Source organism: Microtus ochrogaster, linkage group LG2 (assembly GCF_000317375.1).
Source record: "Microtus ochrogaster isolate Prairie Vole_2 linkage group LG2, MicOch1.0, whole genome shotgun sequence".
Lineage (NCBI taxonomy): Eukaryota > Metazoa > Chordata > Mammalia > Rodentia > Cricetidae > Microtus > Microtus ochrogaster.
This window is the reverse complement of record NC_022028.1, coordinates 17,155,283-17,161,686: the sequence shown is the minus strand read 5'-3', so window position 1 is coordinate 17,161,686 and position 6,404 is coordinate 17,155,283. Positions and strand designations below refer to the sequence as shown.

The window sequence follows — 6,404 nt, the reverse complement described above, 5'->3', positions numbered from 1 at the left end:
GAAACCATGTGAGTTGTGTTTTTATTCCTGTCTCCTTCATGCTGGTCCAGAGAGAGATAGTTTATGTTGGGGTCTGGTTGAGAGAAATAATTGATGGTCTGGGCTAGCACTGGACCCGGACAATTTTACCACATGACTGAACTGATACTGTAGAGACCAGTGTTTCAGTGAAGACACTTTCCATATCAAACCTAAATCTTTTAAAGATTTTATTTGTATTTGTGTGTGTGTGTGTGTGTGCGTGTGTAGGTATGTGTACATGATACCGGTGCCTACCCAGAAGAGGATTCCTGGAGCTGTAGTGTATGGGTAGTTGTGGCTGTCTGCTGTGGATGGTACTAGGAACTGAACTCTAGTCCTCCTCTGGAAGAGCAGCAAATGGTTTTACCCATGAATACATCTCTCCAGTTCACAATGAAATTCTTAGCAGATTTGAGTCCTAATATTGGAGAAGCATGTGAGGGTATAAAGCCTGAACCTTCTCCAGTCTGACCATTTGTATAGTCCTGAGTGACAGATACCCCTGGTGCGGTAGATCTTAGAAAGTGCCAGCCGCTGACCCAGAGACAGCATCCAACTGGCAAGATGCCAGCAGAGACAACAGGGTCTGGAACTTGGGATCCGATGCTTCTGTGGTATGGCACCAAGATACTGAAAAACTGATACCAGTGTCTTCAGTTCCCAGCCTGGCCTGACCTCCGCTGTGCACCATGAGCCCTCTCTGTCTTAAGTGTGCCTTGGATGGAGGTTAGCAACAGTAGGAAAACAAGAGCAAAGCTCACCCTACAATGAGAACCTCAGTTGCAAGGCTCACACCTACAAGTGTGATGCAAGACTCTGGCCCCCAGAGGCCTGAGATTTCCAGGATTTAGGACAAGACACCAAACAGAACAGCCAATAGGGACTTGCAAGAGCTTGTTCTATCTATGGCAACAATGGTGTTTCAGACAAACAAAACCCTCTTTTGCCTAAGGCTGGGCAAGCCCAGTCCCCTGCCTGCAGCTTAGCTGTTAAAGGCAGTAGATGAGCCCCAGGAGGCTGCTTAACTTGGCAATCAAAACTAATTCTGGTATTTGCATTAACTACTGTCTTCCAGTTCTGGTGGACTTTGGTTTTGCTGGGTCCACATTTTTACAAGATCCAAATTGTGCCACCACGCCCAAAATTTTCAGTCAAATATAAACACACACTATTCGTTTTGTGTTTTACCACTAAATTCAACTTCTTCAAGTTAATCTGGACTTTTAATGCTACCAGTTTTACCTGATTTTTCGCATCAGAGTTTAAACATTTTAGTTAAAAAGGACCTATGGGTAGTTATAACCATTCTCAGGGTTCATTTTTTTTTTTTTTTTTGTAATGTATGACTTGGGTAAAATACAACTACTCTTGTTTACCTTTAGAAACAACAAGCAAAGCCCAGGAGTGGGCAAATACGAATTTGGATGCTTCATTTAAAAAACAGACTCAAAATACCATGTTTTATGGCACTGCTTTGGATCCGAAATCCTTGCTGTGTGAATATGACAGTGCTATGATTCATTCTTACCTTCATTTTGGGTTTTGTCCTAAATTTACTAAGATTTCTCTGAAAAGATAAGTTTCCCTCAGTTCTTAAATACTTCCCCTGCTTTTATGACATTGAGGTCAAGAAGAGATAGCGTAGTATTAACTTTTTACAGTTCTTTTCCAAACAACTCAAGTGAACGTTTCTAGTCAGTCCTTCCTTCCTTCCTTCCTTCCTTCCTTCCTTCCTTCCTTCCTTTCTTTTTTTCTCTAAGACTGTGGAACAAAGACTGATGCTTTACAGCAGGGGATGGCATCCTGGACTGCCACTCGAATCTGGACAACCTTTGTAGAAGTGTTTGCTTTTAGCGGTGAAGTTACCAGAAGAGCAGGTCACCACAGGCCTGTGGCTTGTTCTACCTCCTGCTGACCTTAGTGTGTGAAGGGTGCTTGGTGTGAGGTTTAGCTTAACAAAGGCTTTCAAAGGAAGTGTGCAGGCCTCATGGTTAGGTGCTCAGCAGGTCGGGACAACACTGTAATTGTCGCTTGTCTCTGCAGACTTGAAAACACAACTGTGGTCAATGGCTTCATTTTGGTTACCGTGACTGACAGGAAACAGACCACTGTACTTAACTAAAGGCCGGGATGGGGGTAAACAAACTCTTGTGGAGTCTCAATGTTTGCTCTTTGGACTTCTACACACCATTATAAATTGAGGGACCCTGTAGTCAGACCGATGAATATCTTGAATATCACCACAGAACCTTCATCAGGCGACGAATGAAGATAGAAACAGAGACCCACATCGAAGCACAGGACTGAGCTCCCAAGGTCCAGTTGAAGAGCAGGAGAGAGACTATGAGCAAGCAAGTCAGGACCATGAGGGGTTGGTCCACTCACTGAGACAGTGTGCCTGAGCTAATGGGAGCTCACCAAATCCAGCTGGATTGGGACTGAACAAGCATGGGATCAAACTGGACCCTCTGAATGTGGCTGACAATTGGGGCAGACTGAGAAGCCAATGATAATGGCACTGGGATTTGTCTCTACTGCATGTACTGGCTTTTTAGGATCCTAGTCTGTTTGGATGCACACCTTCCTAAGTCTGGATGGAGGGGGGAGGGCATAGGACTTCCCATAGGGCAGGATACTCTGCCCTCTCAAAGGACTGAAGGGGGAAGGGAGGAGGGTGAGTGGGGGAGCGGGAGAGAAGTGGGAGGAGGAAAGGAAGTGGAAATTTTGATTGGTATTATTTATAAAGTAATAAAAAATAAAAAAATTGAGTATCTCCAGGGGGGTTATTTTATAGTTGTAGTATTGATACCTTGGGGAAGGAAACGTAAGAAAAAAAAGATAAAAATAGCCACAAGTTCCATTACATGTCACAAATATTACGATCGATTCTGCAATAAAATGAAGACTGAAAAATTTTAAGAGTATTTAACCAGTGCTCTGTAAGGAGGACAAGAAACCTAGACACACTCTATTGTCAGGGTATCTCTTCAAGTTAGCAATGGAGAGTGGCGTCCAAGGACTGCGGCCCATATTTCGAAAACTGCTTACCAAGAATATTTTTGGGTATCCAGGAATATTTCTTTTGTCAGAGACAGGGCGTCTCACGGGTGTGCCTGGAACTCTCTATGTAGACCAGGCTGGCTTAGGACACCTGAAAATCCAACTGCCTCGGCCTCCAGCACTGTGATAAACCACGCCTCGCTTCCAGGAATGTTTCTTCAATAAGGCAGTTCGCGTTCTGAGCCGGTCCTGGCTAACCGGCTGCAGGGTGGGGGCAGCGCCTTCCAGAATACTGAGGCCTAAGGGTTCCATTTTCAAGTCACACTCAGGAGGTAAGCAGTAGGCGGGGAAAGAGAGGGGTCAGCTCGGCATCAACGGTCCGGTTTCCTGCTCATCCCGGTTGGCAGCCGGCGTCCGTTGCCGCCTCCACCGCCACAGGGGCCGGCCAGGCGGAGCCTTCCGGGCGGCTGCGCGCAGAGCGTAGCGCGCAGGCGCGGCTCACGCAGCCCCGGCCCCCGGAACGGTAAACAGTAGCGTCACGTGACGCGGCTCCTCTCCAGCTCCCGCGCCGCGGCCGCCTCCGTCGCCGCTGTCGTCGCCGTCGCACGCCGATGGCTGCGGGCTCTCGCGGCGCCGCACAGGCTCCACGAGGCGAGCGACCCCCGGGCTCAGGGAGGCAGCGACTGCAGCTTGGACGGGGAGGGCGGCACGCAGGCCAGCCGTAGTGTCGTCACCGCGGCGGCGCGGGCTCTGGAGCCCCGAGCCGAGGCAGCAACGCCGACGCCCTGCGCGCACCCCCTCCGCGGCCCCCTCCTCCGCGGCCCCGCGGCCTCCATCTTCCTCTGGCTGCCGGTGGCAGCGCTCGTCTGCGGAGCGGGTGAGTGGCGGCGCCGGCCGCGACGGGCACTCGGTGGCCTCCTTTCCCCACGCGGGCGGTCCGCGTCCTTCATCCCTCGCGCAGGGGCTGCTCTCTCCTCCCCCAGCCGTCCGGCCTCTGGGGCCTCCCCGGCTTGCCCCGCCCCGCCCCGGCCTGCCCCACCGTTTGGCCCGCGGGCTCGGAGCAGAGGTGGCGGCGCGGCCTTTGCGCGACCGCTGAGCCTCGGCCTTCGCCGGCGAGCGTACCCGGTCTCCGCCGCCGCCTCGTGGGCAGGCGTCGTGGGCCAGGCCGGGTTCGAAGGCCCCGGGCCTGGCGCTTCGGACTCCGCCGGCTCGCGGAGCCGGGCCGCACCGAGTCCGATCCCTGCTCCCGCATCGGGGGAGCCAGGCGCTGCGGACCTTGGGGGAACGCGCGCTTTTGTGCTGGGGACCTAGACATTGGACTCCTTTTGCCTAGTTTGAAATGGGAATCCTAGACTCCTGCCTGCTGACAGGACGTGTAATTTAATGAACTACTAGTCGATAAGTACGTGTTAATGGTGCTAAATAACTGATCATCTGACACGGGGCGGGGGTTGGGGACCCAGGGAGAGGGGAGAGAGTGTTGTAGCACCTTCCAGCCCGAGGCGCTTTCCTTAGATGGCCCTTACCCTCAAACGCCCCTTCTTGTCTTTGGGTAGCAAAATGCCTTTTCCTAGTCGTTATAGTTCGAATGTGTGTTTATTATTGCTAGTCAGTAATCATTAGCAGAGCGTGATTGTGATTTGAGGAAAGTGGCAACAATGCTTTGATGTCTACCTGATGTTCAATCTTCGTACAGATCTTTTAAACAAGGATCGAACAATCGAGACTTTGCCCGCATTATGAATTTTGCTTATTTTACGACGAGATTTTTAAATTGATCACAGCAGATTATATTGCTGCACTTAGTATTTGGGTTCAAACTTTGTCAAGTGTTTTCAGTTTGCAGACCCACATCTCAGTTCCTACGTTTCTTAAAATTTTTAATGAAGTGTTTGGTATTTGGAAGATGTGGATGGTGTGTGTTATAGAAGAGATAGTTGAAAGAAGCAAGTGTTCTGTTGTAGCATCTTTATGTTTTTTGTTTATAGCGCCATTCTAGAGCACAGATGTTGAGAGAAAAATCAGCCCTCCTTAGCATTTGCTGTACTTAGATCCCCCCCCCCTTCCCACTGTTCTCTTTGCCGGTCATTTATGTTCACACTGATTCTTCTTTTCATCATCATTACCATTATCACTTTAAACGAATAATCTAGTTTTCAGTGATAGTATCAATGTAAACAGGACGTTGAGGAGTCATCCTAGCTCCGATGAAGCCACACATTCAGATAATTCTTTAGCAGCAGAAAGACTTGTTGCATAGGTGAAATGGGCTATTTTAAAAAGAGTTAAGTCCGGAGATGTTAAGCTTTATTTTATAGTTGTACGAGTGATGTGTCAAGATGATAAATGACTCAGTGGTGGGACCAAAGTTGTCTCCTGTCCCTTTTACACTTCACAGATGTTTCTTGAAGAGCATGAGTGGTGTAATTTCTTACTGTGCTCTTGCATCCGAGTGGAAGAACAGTGGGTTTATCCATTGCACCGAATTAGTTTATATGTATGTATAGGTTTCTTGAGTACTTAATGCTGAATATTCTCATGCTGTAAGAGAAAAATGATGTATAAATGTAGGTAGGAACTAGGTTAGGTTAAGTTAATAATTTTGGGATAGAGAAATTGAAAGTTTTAGTCGTTTTTTAAAGCCACATTAAAATTTAACAGTCTGGGAATCAGCTAAGGAAAGTTTGATAGCCTTTGATCTCTCTTTGGTAAAAGGTGGAAGGCAGCAAGTGACAGTTTAAAATATAATTATCTTAAGAGTTTGAGATTTTGGAGACTTACTCACACACGTGGGCATTCAGAGAGACACGGACAGCCAGCACTCAGACAGAGGTATTGGATTGGTGTCATAAAGTGGGAAAGCACTACTTTGGAGAGCTCTGCTGTGATTCTTTATGGTCCCTCAGTCTTGGGGTGAAAGTGAACTTGCAAATAAATAAATATACAAGGAAAGGGAATGGAGAGACAGAGGGCCAGGTTTTCAGGCAGGAGTATAACAACTCACACTCCGGCAGATGTGCCCACACAGGCTGCGCATGGCTGAGGACTACTGCAAATGTGGCTCAGCACAGACAGAAACTTGAAAAGACTTGAGGTGTTTGTTTAATATGGGCCTGCTTAGAAAAGCTGCTCTATGAAAACCAGGACTACAGTTTTTATGTTTCAGGTGTCTAAATAGGTAATAGCCCCAGCTGTCCTGGAACTTATTCTATAGCAGACTGTGCTTTCAGAGAATAAAGGTGTGCACCACCACTGCATGGCACATTTTGCTTTCTTAAAAGTACACTTTTGAAGAAAGTCCAGATTAAGCTCCGTTTTTTCCCTTAAAGTAATTTTTCTATTTCAATTTTTTCCTAGAGTTTCCCTTTTCTTTTCTTTTCTTT

The 6,404-nt window shown here is 47.8% G+C and overlaps 1 protein-coding gene across 3 annotated transcripts in view; it reads left to right on the top strand.

Annotated features, from left to right (window-relative positions):
- The first annotated feature begins 3,567 nt into the window (after positions 1-3,567).
- Phf3 (PHD finger protein 3) overlaps positions 3,568-6,404 on the top strand; it is a 74,719-nt gene continuing 71,882 nt past the window's right edge. For 2 of the 3 annotated variants that reach the window (XM_013351066.2, XM_013351067.2), the window contains exon 1: positions 3,569-3,898. The gene's annotated coding sequence lies outside the window, so the exon portion shown is untranslated. Of the gene's footprint in view, positions 3,899-6,404 lie in introns of all 3 variants that reach the window. The other variant, XM_005359885.2, reaches the window with a different exon arrangement.